The sequence below is a fragment of the Acomys minous genome (assembly GCF_964271855.1).
Source record: "Acomys minous genome assembly, chromosome: 1".
Lineage (NCBI taxonomy): Eukaryota > Metazoa > Chordata > Mammalia > Rodentia > Muridae > Acomys > Acomys minous.
Genome location: NC_140483.1, coordinates 6,730,581 through 6,746,873, shown reverse-complemented (window position 1 = coordinate 6,746,873; position 16,293 = coordinate 6,730,581). Strand labels below are relative to the sequence as shown.

Below are 16,293 nucleotides of genomic sequence, written 5' to 3'. Positions count from 1 at the left end.
ATGTTTTGGGGGTTTGTTTTGTTTTGTTTTAATTTGGGGTGGGTTACCATCAGTATAAAAATAGATATATTGAATTTAGCAAATAGTAACTATAACAACTAGCAGGCAAAAGTAGATGGACGTTAGCTGTACATGTCACAAACAAGGAAACCATAGATTTCCACCTAACTTTGGATGCTCTGATTAGCACAGTCCTTTCAGGAGACTTTTGCCATGCACACCAGGAACAGGTGCTTGCTGTGTAAAGGAAAGATGGGAAAGTTAATTGAGCATAAGAGACTTTTATCTACTTTTTAATCAAACATGTGTGGTTCAAATAAAATAGGGCAGAAAGGGTGATGTGAAAGAAGCTCACTTTCCTGCTGGGAATCTGGGAATGTAAGAACATGAGACACCATGGAGAGGTAGGGAGGTGGAGTAAAGATCAAAGATGAACATAGATAAAAATCCTCAAAACAAAGTGATTGGTACCAAGGTCCCCTCCCTCCACATACGTACCCAAGTGTTTCTCTTCTCCCGTGCAGTCCAGCCATTTATTCTCTAGGGAAACTCAGTGGTGTATATTAAGAGTTACAGACTCTAGGCACAGAGCAGCAGAGGTGATAAATAGAGGTAAAAATCAATGACAAATGAGATGGCTACAACCTGAACACAGAACCTTTGGCTGCTTTCTCTGGCTTTGCTCCCTAAATCAAGTAGTCAATCAGAAATGCCTCCTTATAAGGAACTGCTAATTTTTATCTCAAAAACAATGAAGCATATAATTTAAAAGATTTCCATATAGTAGAATATGGTATCCTCCAAAAGAAATAGATAATAGTTTGCGCTTCAAGAACCCAGGGGGAAGTAGGCAGATCAGCTGTCTGTGAGACTTCTGAAGCTTCAAGGCAGCTCTATATGGGTGGGTGCATTGCTCTTCAAGTTGGACAAAAGGATCAAGATAAACAAAGACAATTATCTGATAAACTCAGAAACAGTGCATTGCAGAAAACTTATGGTTGAAAAGAGGAGGAGCTTCTCTATGAAGAAAACAAAACCAGGACACCAGAAAAATAAAAGGAGTAATTAATGGGAGAAGAGAGAACACTCCAGATGTGAGAAGTGTGACCCTCAACTGAGTTGAAACTTTGGAAGAAAACTCGAGATGATGTCTCTGAAAATGCAGTAGGATAAAGAGGCAAAAAGAAAACAAGAAAGCGGAGAAAATTAGAATCCCTCTGAGATATACAATTGTGAACAACCAGCATTCCACTAAAGAGAAGAAAAGTAATCCAAGAAAGATGTTAAGAAAAGGGTTGAGAATCACAGTCACTGTGTGCTGCTAAGTCAGGAGACACGTCAGATGGACTGACAAAGTGTCCATAGCGTCTTCTGCTCCTCATGTTCTCACTAGAAATTACTGATGTGTGGGATCTTTTCTCCTCACAGCTATCTTAATAGGTATGTCGTGATATATTACTATAATTCTGATTTTCATTTCCCTAATGTTTGATGAGACTGATTATCTTTTCTTTTGTTATTCATCAATTATCTAACTGGGGGGAGTCCCTTTAAACCTATTGCTAGTTTAACTGGATTCATTGTTTTCTTGTTAGATTTGTAAAGTGTTTCATATACTTATATACATATATATTTGGACATTACTTATACCTAATAACTTGCAGGAGATGCTTTTCTCCAGTCTATGGCTTGCCTTATGGTTTGGAGGGGGTTTGCTTTGTTTTGTTCTCATGTAGTCTGGTAGTCCCAGCTGGCTTCAAGTCTGCTGTGTGTTAGTCAGGGGTCTATTGCTAATGAGAGACACATGGTCATGGCGAGCCTTATAAAGGAAAGCATTTAATCGGGGCTGGCTTATAGGTTTAGTCCATTATCATTATGGTAGGAAAGATGACGTCAGGCAGACATGGTGCTGGAGGAGGAGCTGGGAGTTCTACACGCTATCAGCAGACATCAAGAAGAAAGAGAGAGAGAGACACTGAGCCTGGCTTGAACATTTGCAACCCCAAAGCCCACCCCCCAGTAACATGCTTCCTCCAACAAGCCCACGCCTGGAAAGCGATCCCTGTCAAGTATGCCACTCTCAAATGACAAGGATTCAAATCTGTGAGCCTATGGAGGACATTCCTAGTCAACCTCGGTACCTAGGGAGACCTTCAATTCCTGATCCTCCTGTCTCAGCCTCCCAAGTCCTGGGATTACAGGTACGAGTCACCCTGCTAGGCTGGAGTGGCGCATCTTCTCAGTTCACCTAATTGTGTCTTTTACGAAACAAAAGACGTAAATTTCAGTGAAGTTGGCTTTCCCTTTTCTTTCTAGTTTGGCTTACTTTACTGGAGCTTGGGAGCTTCTCCAGTACTTAGGGAGTTCAAGACCATCTTGTCTGTGTGAGATTCTGGCTCAAGGGGAGAAAACAAAAATTCCTAAAATACAAATTTTATCCCTCCTATCTTCCTTCTCCTAGAATAGTTTCCTGTTTATATCTTCAATTTACATCTGTGCTAATTAAAACTGGTATGTGGGACAAGGTTAGTGTTATTTTTATTTTCTGTTATCTTTTTCATAAGTGGTTTTCTTTGCTCCAACACAATTTCTTACTGTTAGTAATCAGGCAACGATATAGCCACCCCTAAAGGCCCTGATGACAGTAGGAAAAAGCAGGCAACACCGAAGCCACTCCAGAAGCAGGTCACCAGAAACACATCACCCCCACCCGCCGCCAGCAGGACTCGGGCGCCCTAAGCCACATGTGATGCGCACCCCCACCCCCACCCCCACCATGCCAGCCCCCAACCCCTATCCCCACCTGTGCAAGCATATGTACTTTCTGCGCATGTGTTAGGCAGCATATAAAGGGAACGGAACACCTCCCATTCTCTCTCTTTCTCCTGTGTTTCCAGAGACTCTCTGTGTATTCCCTTAATACACCTCTTAAGTGGGTCTGCTGCATGGCGTGATTTTCATTCCTCCATATTGCTCCACCGTTCACATCCTAACACTTACAGTGAGCGTTATTTCTGCTGAATATTTTATATGGCTGTGAAAAGTGAATATAAATACATCTCATAGGGCGCTTTTGAATCGTCTATTGAGTTTATCAATGTGATGTCTATCTGCTCACCAGCATCATGTAGTGCTGATTGCTACAGCTTCATAGTGCCCTAGGAACACATGCAACCTGACTCTGCTCTTCCTTGTTTTTGAAGCTTGTTTTAGATTTTCTTTTACTCTGCCTTTCCAAATAGGTTTTGGAAACAGTTTCTAATGTCTGCAAACATTTCTGTGGTTTTAATTGCGACTGCATTGAATCTGTGAGTCAATTGGAGGAGAATCTCTGCCTCAATAATATTTAACCTTTCAAGTGTTGGGCACAATGAACTGCTTATGTGTTTATCTCACCAGCATCTGACAACTCAATACAGAGTAGCGAGGGTATTTCATTAGATTTGCACCTAATTGTTTCCTTTCAGGGGCATCATTATTAATGTTCTTTTAAGCAAATTAAAAGTGAATTGTTTGTTATTGGCATGCAGAAACACCATTGATTTTGATATAATAAAACTGTGTTCAGCAACCTTACTAAATTCATTATTAATCTTTGGCATGGTATTTTAGATACCTGAGTTCTATGCGGATCTCAAAACAGAGCTTGAGGACACATTCAACACTTTACCGTAAGGGGTGGTGTTTGTCACCTGTGACGTTCAGAGAGAAACTTTTTAATCAGGCTGAGGAACTATCATCTTTTAGTCTTCACTTTCTGAGAGTTATTTAGTGTAAATATGTGTGATAGTGTGACATATATTTTCCCACCTTTTACATGTTTGGATAGTTAATTATGTGTTAATTTGAAACACGTGAGCCAGTCTGCTCTCTCAGGGCAAGCCTGCGTGGCTGTGCTGTGTGCTTTGCTCTCTGCGCTCTAGTCAGCTGCAGATGTTTCTGCCTCTGCTCTTAGAACTGGTCCAACCGCCCCTTTTCGCCTAGCAGTGCCTTTACCTTGTTTGACTGCCATGCTGACTCTGTCCACATAGAGTGCATTGAGAGCTATTCCTTTATTTTGTAGGGAAATTTCATAAAATGCTATTATATGCTTCTTAAATGTTAGTGGAATTCACCAGTGAAATCCACTTTTGCCTGAAGTTTTCCTCAGAAAAAAAACCCTTTATCTTGGAATGCAATTTGCAACTGTCCTGTTTCTTTTTAACTAAGCTTTAAAAACAACCTTTAATATACAAAGAAGTGGTCCATTTCAAACAATATGTCAGCTTTAAGAGCAGAGCACTGCTTACAGTATATGTATTGATTATTTCCTTCCATGGTAGAGCCGACTTAGAGGTTTTTAACTTAGTACCTCTTGGTTTCATGGTTTTTCATTAGTTCTTTGAGAGTTTCATTCAATGTGATATTTTTATCATATTTGCAAAGTCTTCCCAGATTTCACCTGCTTCGCTACCCACTCATCTTTGTGTCCAAGCTGTGCTGTGCCTATGAGTTCAGTAGTGTAACTGTGGTTGACCTACCAGAGGCTGTGCCCTTTAAGGAAACAGATCCTTCCTCTCCTAGCAGCTGTCTTTTGCCAGTAGTTCCTCAGCTAGAGGGGGCACCTCATGCTTCCTTCTTCATGCTGGGAACTTATCCGACTTGAGCTTGCACAGGTCTTAGGCTTGCCAGCACAATCACTGCACATCCGTATGTGTAACTATCCTTTCCATTAGTTGTTCACTGCCTCTGGCTCTTAGGTCTTTCCAACCCCTCTGCCCCAGCAGTCCTTAAGCCTTGGGGAGGAATAGAGTTGGGGGGTGTAATACAGATGTCTCAGAACTGAGTACTCCATGCTCTCCTCTCCTCTGCAGCTTGACAAAGTGTGGTTTCTGTGCTGACCACAATCTCCACTACACTATGTGGTAGCTTTATAGGCTTCCTATTGGAAACAAGCTTACTGGTTCAATGTAATTCCTATCAAAACTCCAACACGATTCTGAAAAGAAATTGAAAAGATGATCTTCAATTTCTTTTTGGAAAAACAAAAAACAAGGTTAGCCCAAACAACCCTGAACAATTAAAAAAGGAAAACACCGCTGGAGGCAGCAACATTTCACTTTACACTACAGAACTATAGTAGTGAAAGAGAAGAAGAAAAGCATGGTATCTGCCTTATAAAACAGACCCATCCATGGACCCAAGAAATAGAATCAAGGAACCACATGTGAGTACATGAGCCTATTAGCAACTGATTTTTGATGAAGACGCCAAGAAGACAAGATGAGGTTTTCAACAAATGATGCTATTCAAATTGGAGATAAATGTGGAAAAGGAAAGTGGATCCTTATCTCTCACCTTGCACAAAACTCCAAATGGACCAAGAACCTCAACCTGACTCGATACTCTGATTTTGATAGAGGGAGAAAGTAGGGAATATGCTTAAACTCGGCGGCACAGGAAAGAACTTTCTGAACAAGATCTCTCTACAGCTAAGGCATTTAGAGCAGCAGCTGACAGTTGTTCTGTGTGAAAAGTACAGTTCGTTTGTTCTGCAGAGAGCACCAGCCAAGTGCAGAGGCAGCCTAGAGCATGAGGAAGAGTTTTTATTGATTTTTAAATGTATTATTTTCTCTTTGTTACTCCAGATAATTCTGCTCAACTGTTTTTCTCTTCCTTCTTGCTTTCCTGCCTGTTTCCTCAAAGAGAGTAGCCTACTTTGTTGGTATGAGATGAAACAGAGAGATGGTTGCTTTGGGTTTCCCTCTACCTCTGGCTTTGGTGATAAACATCATGAGATCTTACATCCTCATTTGTTCAAAATAGTCTTTCTGACCATTGGACCTTCCTGCCTTTCAGATTGTACACAAGGAGATGGTTTAATTCACAAATATTTTAAAATATTTTTAGACACTTTATACAGACTCCTAGCTTTATTCTCATATGTCCTAGGGATGCTGGGTTGTGATTTTCAGGTCTCTTACATTAGTTAAGGTTTGTTTCAGGAGGATGCAATTGATCCTAGTTATTAAATATACATCAACTGCACTTGGAGAGAGTGAGTGTGCAGCTTTGGTCAGTGTGTGTTATAAATGCCAGGTGGAGGAGGCTGAGTCACGGTGATGGATTATCTATAAACGTACTGACCTGCTGAGTTACTCTGTCAATGTTGTCAGAGGGGGTTTGATGTCTCTCTGTAACTGTGGATTTTTCTATTGCTTCTTTGGATATGTGAAGGGAAATTCCTGGAAAGAAACCATACCTTGGGGTGACCTTTCTAAAAGGCTACTAACTGATCAGAACTATGAACTCCTGCCTCACTGGAATGGGGAATTTGGGGCAGCCTGTGTGTCCTCCGGCCATGACCTTTGGCATTTGCCTCTAAAAATGAAAGTCCTCCTCTACCCTTTGAGGTGAGAGATGTGTTATTGTGAGGACAAGTACTTGGTGTGTTGTCACCAAGTATATATGTGCACACTGTGGTTTATTGACCCTTGTTATGTGGTTATGCCTTACCAGCCCTCATAATTTCCTTACTCATATGTCTAAAGTACCTGATATTCATATAATTACCCCAGATTCCATTAGTATCATCTTGAATGGTGGGACTGTCATCTGGAATTGTTTTTTAAGTATTAGGCTATGGTATAATAACTTTGTTCATGGCCACTAAAGACTAATTCATTTTCTTTTGTCTGTGGTTGACAACTTTAGGCTTAGGCTAAAGTTTTTCTCTTTCTTCTCAGTAACTTAGCTCATTTTCCTCAAGTTTTGTGGTGCTTCTTTACCTCCGTTCCATGTACACACTTCCCCTTGGCTCACTCAGGACTTGGCTGGGCTATTGTAGAAATGTTCAGGTGATGACGTATTTCCTCATGTGTGGGTGAGGCAATCACAAACGTGCCATTTGGTGTTGATTCTGAACCTCCATCACTGTGGTTCTGAAATTAAGGAGTCTTCTATCTTTTTCCAACCTTCTAGCTTCCTTCACTTCCTTTCCTGGACCTCTGGTTGAAATATTATTTTCTTTTTTAAAAAAGATTTATTTTTATTTTATGTACATTAATGTTTTGACTGCATGTACATCTGTGTGAGGGTGTCAGATCCCCTGAAACAGGAGTTTCAGATCCCCTGAAACAGTTGTGGGCTGCCATGTGGGTGCTGGGAATTGAACTTGGGTCCTATGGAAGAGCAGTCAGTGCTCTTAACCGCTGAGCCATCTCTCCAGCCCTGAAATGTTATTTTCTCTGGGACTTTTGCCTTCCGGCTTCCTCATGACTTGCACAGTTGAAGCTACGTTGGAGACAATGGGGGAAAAGCAAACAGAAAGCAGCTAAGCTTTGCTCATCCCTGCATTGATCCTCTGGGCCATGGGGCTCCTTTTTCTGCTTCCTCTGAATAGAAAACTGAAGTTTCTTTGCTCTTTCTGATTCTTTGGCCGCAGCAGTCTTGCTGCTTCTCCCTGACAAGATTCATCCTTAGGGTGGGGCCCTGAAGAAAATGAGGGAACAAAACAGAATGAGAATTTGCCCCCAAAGAGTGTGTCCTTTGTCCTGCACAGACATTTCCCCTCTGCATACTGTGCCCACAGAGACTGAAAAAGATTTCCAGTCGTTCAGATTTCACCTTCACAAGTCTCTGTTTCACACTGGGGCTGCCCTTGGGTTAAATATGGAAGGGAAGGAAAATGGGGACTTAGTTCTCTGACATGCACGCTTCGTGACTTGATGCCCCTCGTGGTGTTCCTGCCATCGTTGCACTCCAGAGTACACAGACAGTGATGTGTGCATGCTTTCCCACAATGACATGTGGGGGAGAGAAAGCGTAGAGCATCCTTACTCCGTGCTGGCTGGCACAAGATGTCCCTTTTCACCATATCTTTATTCTTTATTGCAATAACTTTAGTTGATTTATTTTTTTTTTCTTTCCCCACTTCAGCCAGAGATCTAACAAAAAAAATTGATAGATACCATTCACAACCAAATGTTGGCATGTGAAATATTTCCTTTCATAAAATGAACCATTGTGGCAGAGTACCAGTTCCCAAAGGCAAGGCCGCAAGGAGTGGGTAGAGGCTGCCAAGCCGTCAATCAAAGCTCACCAGCACCAAGGCAGTTAGCCTCCCTATGTGCATAGCATTGTCTGGCTAATTTTGTTATGCTTCTGCCAATGAATACTTGTTAATTGTGTTTCTGGGTTTTGAAAAAAAATCTCTTTTATGTTAGTAATATGTAAAAATCAAATGTGAAATCCACCCAGAAAACTGTCAGTAGACTGACTTCACTTCTAGAACATTGCAAACAACTTGGCTTCTTATAAGCATACATTTTCAATGAGCTTCCCCCCACCCCCGCTTATTCTTTGATAAAATGCAATGTCAGCAAAACTTAACTTTGATGTACTCTACCAATATGTAACTATCACATGAGTCTGTTTGATTAGATGCCTGGACTGCATCAGCTCATCCTTGTCTTCGACCTTAACTTACGCCTGGATTTTGACTGCATCGTCTGCAATGCAAGCCCTTGCCATGCTCCCCACATTCTGTGTGACCCAGAGGTGCACAGGCATGCAGAAAGCTCATCTGGACCACTGTAGTTTCCGGGATCTGCTTCCTTCCGTCTTGTGCGTTCTTTACTTGTCATTTTGTCATCAGCTGCTTCGGTGTCCCCAAAGAATACTAACTACTGATCGATACCCCAGACATGTCTGGCCATGGCCTACACGTGCCCTGGGTAGTTCATTTATTTGCCTTGGTGGATTTGCTAGAGTGGAATTTAATCAATAGCTAATTCATTAATTCTGGTCCTTGAGACTGTAGAGACAGTGCTGGGCAGATAGAACAGGCTGGCTCCTGCTTTGATTGAAATATGACAAACACTCCAGCGGCAGCTTTCCTGGGTGCTGCGCTGCCTGGGATGTGTGTTCATGCTGTCTCCATAAACTGAAAACCTGAGAAAAAACAGAAGGAAGGAGGAGGTTCTTATCCTGTTCCTGACAGGATTCCAAAGCCCATGCTTTCCAGGCATGGGCTTCCAGGGAGAGTCGGGAGACAGCCCACATCTCACCTCTTACTGCTTTTAATTGAGACCACATCTCTCTGAGGCTAAATCACTGATGCTGCGTCAGAGGCATAAAGTCCTTGGAATGCTTACAAAATAACTGTTTTCAAATTTGCCTGAAGATACTGAATGGTGCCCATAATATTTTTATGATGCAACATTTTGGCAATTGTTACGATAGAAACAGTGATAGGCTGGATTCTTCCAAAGGACAGTTAAACCGTGAGCGTCATGTATAAATCCTGGTGTGTTTTCAGATTACAGAGCTGAGTCCAGTGTGAGAGGTCAGAGCTTACAGACTAAAAAGTTTCTCCTTTGTTTGTGTTACATTTGAGGTGAGTCTGCCAGGCTCTTAGATTTCAAAACTGCGCCGTTCGGTGTGAGAGACTCTCCTCTGGTGTGGATTTTCTCTACCTGACTTTTTTCAGTGACTTGGAGCCTGATTTATAATTTCATAAACATATATATGATGTGTATTAAACTCATATCTTCATTTATTTCAATAAGGAAAATATCAGGCTATAACATGCAGCCTGTTAAATTGCTTCTATCACATAGCCTTTAAACCTGTGGTCCTCAACCTTCTTAATGCTGCGACCCTTTAATATAGTTCCTCATGGTGTGGTGACCACCCCCTCAACCATAACATCATTTTTTTGCTATTTCATAGCCATATTTTTGCCACTGTTTGCACCATAATGTAAATATTTTGGGGGAGAGAGTTTTGCCAAAGGAGTCGCGACCCACAGGTTGAGAACTGCTCTACACTCCCTCATTTGCTAATTGGAAGTTACACTTAATTTGGCCTGGAATTTCTGTTGGAGTCTTCAGAAGCTTTGGGGGAAGGCTCTTCAAACAGGGGAACTGGTCTGTAGTACAGAACTCAGTGCCTTGTGACCACAGCGGCTTTCGAAACTTACTCTTGAAGCTGCATCACCACCACACCTATGTGTGTGCCCCCTTCTCTGACTGCTCCGCCTCTGGTGGCCTCCACAGAAGTATCTCAGTCACTGAGGTGGCCTTTGTCCAGTCATCTCTTCCTCCTCCTTCACCAGGACGGGGCCTGATTGAGTCTCTCTATTCCCTGCAACCCACTTCTGGCTCCTTTGCAAGTGCACTGATTATGGGTACCATCATCAAAAGACGCACTCCCTGTTCAGGAAGTGTAGGCATTCTCAGCATCTCAGCCATGATGTCTCAGTGGCCTCTGACCCTACCTGGGTCCCTGAACTGTGCCTATATTTCCAATTGCCTATCGATCTTCTTTTGTAAAGTCATTTGTCACTTCCGTAACCTGGAAACAAAAGTTAATTCTTACCCTTCTGGTCATCTTTTCCTGTAACTGTACCCACTTCCCACATATAAAAATTTCATATGCTTGACAGTTTTTATGTTAATTTTGCATTGAGTTTCATGCATCCATGATTTTGGATCCAGTCCACTTTCCTCCCCGCCCCCATTTCCTCTCCTCCAACTGTTCCCCTGTCCCCTCCACTACCACCTTTCCCTCTCACTTTTTGAAAACCCACAGAATCTACATAGTGACACCTGTATTACATGGGCACCTATCGAGCGTTGGCGGCCTTTCAGGGGCTGCATCTCTGAAGAGATCTTGCTCTGCCTCCCCCAGCATCCAACAGCTGTCAACAGCTCTCCATTAGGAATAGGCTTTCACGAGCACCTCTCTGATCTTGGCTTGCATTTTGGTAGGATCTGTCCTGCACAGGTCTCATGCATACAGTCACAGCCACTGTGAGCTAACGTGTGCCATGGCCTTGTCATGTCCAACAATAATATTTTACTACAGACATTCATTCACTGCTTCTGGATCCTATAATCTTCCTATGTCCTTTTCTGGGCTGATCTTTGAGCCTTAGATAGATGTCTCATGTAGAGTTAAGCAGCCCACATTCTCCCTGTTCTCTGTATGTTGGCCACACGAGGGTCTCTATATTAATCACCATCTACTGCAAAAAGAAGCTTCTCTGATGAGGGTTGAGAAATGCACTGGTCTATGGGTATGGACATGAGCCCTTAGGAGCCAATTGATTAGTGCCCATTTAGCAGAATGCTAGTCCTAGGTTCTTCCCCAATCCTCTGACCCAGCCGGTTATGCATTTGGGCCCAAATAACAGTTCATTCTTGTGGAATGGACTTTAAATACAACCAGAAAGTAATTGGTTAGTTACTCTCATAACATTGGTGTCACAATTGCACCAGTGAGTATATCTTTTCAGGCTGTTTGAAATCATTATTGTAACTCACAGAGTTAACAGCTACGCAAGATTGTTGATGCATCTCCTCCCACGGTAACATTCATAGAACCTTCCAGAAGTCTGAAAGCTGGAAGAATGATGCTTTCAAGTCACTGCTAGCTTGATCTCTCCATTTTCTATGACTCAAGTATTGTAACATGTTCAGCAGTAAGTTCTTATCACCAATTCTAAAAGGCAACCCAAAGTGATGACAATAGCCTGCCTTGCGGAAGGAGTCTATGAGGCCCCAGTGACCAACAGCTTGAAAAGAGGTAACCTGTATTTGGCACTGGGCTTTTGTTAGCCTACATGTTCAGGAGAAGCATTGTACCTTGTTGTAAAGTAACACCACTTCAGCTCCTTTTAAAATTGTTTTTAGTTTGTTTTGTGTGGGGGAGGCTGAGTGTGCACCTGCCACAGCACACACATGAAGGTCAGTGCACAACTTTCCAGAGTCAGTTCTGTCTTCTAGCGTGTGAGTTCCAGAGATCAAATCCATGCCAGATTGATGGTAAGAGCCTTCATATGCTCGGCCACATTACTGGCCTGGTTTGGCTACTTTTTAAGACCAAGTTCATTAAGCGTTACTTTCCATTGACTTGCTCCCAGGCCAGCTTCTCATGCACGCTGTTCTTCATGTCCGCTGCCATCTCCTTATCCCGCGTTCACTATTTCAGTTTATGGGGCAAGTATGTAAGCTGTCCAAACTCAATGAGATTCCAAGGGGAAATATTTTCTATCTACCCACTTACAGCCTCCGATATTGTCATCTTATGACTTTCAGATTATTTCTAGTTATGATCCTTATGATCCTCGTTTTGGTAATTAGTTTTCATGATCAACTCTCACATGATTCATTCCATAGCTAGCAAAATATTAAACTCATGTCTACCTCAAAGCTTCTACTGCTTCATAAGCCCTGCCCTGATTGCCTGATCGTAGCTTGCATTCCCCATCCTCCTTGCTCTTTGCTACCCATTACATTGCTCCTTATCCAATGTATTTCCTTTCCATGTCACTTACTGTCCACCATCTCTGGCCAACATACACCTCTGGGTACCAGATGAAGTTCTCTTGGACAAGTATGTGTTTTCCCTGCAAAGTCCCCATGAGGATCTTCACATAACCAAGTTCCTTGATATGTGTGATAATCTCTAGAGTAGATGGCTGTGGTGCCAAAAGGTGAAACACACACACACACACACACACACACATACACGAATCCACATACAGTCTTAATCATCCCACAAGGATGCCCATCCTGGGTTAAGTTCATTGCATCTTGCCTCTCAGCCACTTGGCTCATGGCTCTTGCTCATCTCTATCAGCCTAAACTTAACATTATTGTCTCCTCTTCATCGTCAGTGCAAAGACAGCTCTGTCCCTGCCCAGCAGCACGCTCTGAGATGCAAACATCATTTTCTAGGATAAGTTGCCAGGCCAGAGTCCTCTGTCAGACAGCCCCAGGACCTCCGAGCCACACTTGGCAGCAGTGAAAGCAGGTCAGGCTTAGATACTTCCTTGTCTCAGACACAAACCACGAGAAGCAAGGACTGCCAACTTCACTGCTTTCACTTTCCCTGTGTGATGTACTTGGAGCCCATTTCCAGAACCTAGGAAATCTGTGGGGTGGGAGAGGGTAAGAAATGGGAACACTAGGTAAATAACTTCCCTTTCCTATGTTGTCTCAGAAATTTCCAATGCTTTTCTAACACTCAAAGCCAAAGCCAAATTCATTTTCTTAGCCTATAAAATCCTACACAGTTGGCAAGCCCCATCCCCGCTACCGGCAGCCACTCTGCCTTATTTTTAACATTCTGTTTCCAGCTCGGTATACTCCAGGGCTACTGGATTCTTTGACCTCCTTTCCACAGGTCAAGCCCACGGATAACTTGCAAGCTGGATCACGTGGTAACAGCCTTACTTCGTTTCATCCTTCTTCTGTGTTTCTGCACGCAAGGCCCAGACCTCCTCAGTCATTCACATGTTGTTTACTGTTCATCTCCCTCCAGCAAAATGTAAGTTTAATGATCAGAGGGATATTATCTGTCTATTTCAATGATAAAGATGGAACGCTGCCTGCTTTGCATTAGTAAGTATCTCATTCAAGTCTGAACTTTGAAAAATTCCCCAGGTTCTATTTATTTGGATTGGTTAGGATGATGGACTGGTGGCGTCCTCAGAACTTTTCAGAACATTGATGCTGCCTTCAAAGGAATTCTTAATCAGATAAACACATCACCTGGAAACCCCTACTGGAGCAATAATTGAAATTCCTAAATGGAGAAACATAAACGTCCCCTTCTGGTGTGCCACTGATGCCCACTTATGCTTCTTGCCCCTCCTGCAGTAGTAACACCATACAGTTGATTACCCCCTTTTCGTTCACACAATGCCCCAGTGTCTCGTGACTGTTTCGTGTGATCTTGCTCATCAAGGCGAACCCTTTGCTGGCTTCTTGTCTCCACACTGAGTGGGTCCTACTGTCCTCTTATATCTCCTGTGTTGATCCTTCCCAGAATTCCCTCTGTCGTCTTAATCATCTATTCATGATCACATCCCACCCCCAAGATACGTTCTTTGGGTGTTTAGATGGTGGTAGCCTTGGTCCATGTGTTTTCAAATTAGAATACTTGACCTTGTTAGTGCCCATTTAGCAGAATGCGCACGCGCATGTGCACACGTGATTTGTCTTTTTTCTTGTTTTCACTTGTTACAGTTTTTAATAAACACCCCAATGGGATAGCCAAATATTTAATGACTTGATTCAAAATCAAAAGTTAACATTTTGTCAAAATACATATATTTACTTTTCTATTTTAAGTATGCTCACCATATTTGATAACATAGCCTAGAATATTAATGAGGAGTGTGAATGTTGCATGAATGAGTGGCAAAAAATATCCACATTTATTTAAGATCTATTTTAGGAGGATCAGAAATCCAAAGGTTTTTTAATCTGTAACAATTTAGTCTGATGTCTTGAACCATATGAGCTGTTCCCCTTGTAGCTCAAATAAGATATTTAACAAATGGTGATAAAATATTAGAATAAGTAATAAAGCGTCACTGCAAAACCCAAGTCCTCATGTAACATTCTGACGGGCAGTGTTTCAACATATACCTGTGTAAAGATAGTTGATAAGAAACCGTCTTCCCACTGCTTTCCAGCTCCTCTGTTTATCAGAAGTGATGGCTTTCCAGGGGGTGACATATTGTTATGCAGTATAACAGAAATAGAACAATAATTTTATTATCAAATGGCAGGATTGAAAAGAAATGTCTAACTGGAATGTTTGAGTCCCATGTGTTCTCATGTGTGCACCCACAATGGCTTCTATCAGAGAGTTAAAGGTAGTGTGAATTCACTCTCTGCCCTGTCAGACCCCTGACTGTCACTTACATGGAGCCTTCCCTGGCTCAGCTGGCCAGGTACTTACTGCTTAAGCATGAGGACATGAGCTGTGTCACCAGCACCTTCATGAAGAGCCAGGCATGGTGGCCATGGGGCTCACTGGCCGGCTGCCTAGCTACTTAGTGAGCTCAGGTCCAGAGACATGCCATGTCTAGAAATGCAGGTGAGACACTCCTGAGGAATGATACCTAAGGTTGACCTCTGGCCTCTACATACAAATGTACACATGTATATGTGCACTCCCATACCCACACTCTTCTCGCACACACTGTAATTTATTGATGTGATGAACATGGGTTTGGCATCTGCAGAAGATCAAGTTGATTTGGAAGTTAGGTTCCTTGAAAAAATACCAATGGCTGTATTGGCCTTTGAAATAGCCCTCAAATAGTGACGTTAGTCTCCTCTCTGCAGCCTCCTTGTAGTATGTGTTGTATGTGTACACTCTAGAAAATACATGAAAGGAGAATTCCATCAGTGTATTAAAGTGTCAAGGTTCATCTTGACTGCTGCTTTTTCAGGTAAATGTTTGTGCCTAATTGCATTTCTGAAAGTGATGTCATTGAGAATGCCGACCAGATCCAAGATGAGAATACTATTTAAAATATTAGTTTGCACAGGGATTGAAAGTTAATGCTCAATGTAAGTTATTGGGAAACTTTTATCGCTGAGCCTTACTGTTGGACTGGTAGAGTTCAGTGGGTTAAGGTACTTGCTGCCCAAGCCTGACAACCTAAGTCTGATGCCGAGGACCCCCACATGGTAGATGGAGAAAAGTTGTCTCTGACATCCACATAGACGTTGTTACACAGCCCCCAACCCAGGAACACAACCCAATCAAAAATGGTGGCTTGAGACATAGCCCAGGCTTGTGTGTGTTTGCCCTGCTTTGATGCGTGCACTACGGGAACACTGTCTGTGTGAAAAGCACCCCACAACTGTTGGTGACTGGCTAAGCATCCAGCCGAGACTCAGGAACAGCACAATCGGAATTGCCCTTCAGGTCAGAATTCCACTCAGTTTTCAAAAAAAAAAAAAAAGATGATGAGAAGTAGAATAGTCATTCTTATGTTTCATAGGGAAAGTAGGCACAGGAGGCCATGCTATGTCTCAGAAATATGCGAACTCTCTGGAGCGTCACCTCGAACTGTCACCTGCTCTCTGCCTATTGAGAACACGTGGAGATGGCGTGTGCGTAGAATCCAAGCAGATGCTATGATGTTAATTTTAACGTTGATCTTTTTCTGTTTGTTTTTTGTTTTGGTTGGCTGCAAGTATAAGAGCCAACCAGAAGTTGTAAGACCCAAAAGGAGTTAAGTGATGGCCTTGTCTCAAAGGCTCCAGGTTCCACAGCAATTTTTGTGATTCTTATGGGCTTCCTCAGACTAGCACAGACAGGCATCCTATTACTGAAGGCATCCTATAGCAAAGAAGGGACAAGGTGACAGCCATGTCATTAAAGCAAACATCACCTGTAGGGTTCAGAGTTGTTTTCCAAATATCTCTGTGGAAGGGTACACCAGCCAAATTCCGTATCGCTCCTCTTTGCTTTTGTAAAGGAGAGGGTATATACTCCTCCCAC

The 16,293-nt window shown here is 42.5% G+C and overlaps 1 protein-coding gene across 1 annotated transcript in view; it reads left to right on the top strand.

Annotated features, from left to right (window-relative positions):
- Window positions 1-16,293, top strand: part of USH2A (usherin) — a 683,333-nt gene that overhangs the window by 482,128 nt on the left and 184,912 nt on the right. The window lies entirely within an intron of this gene.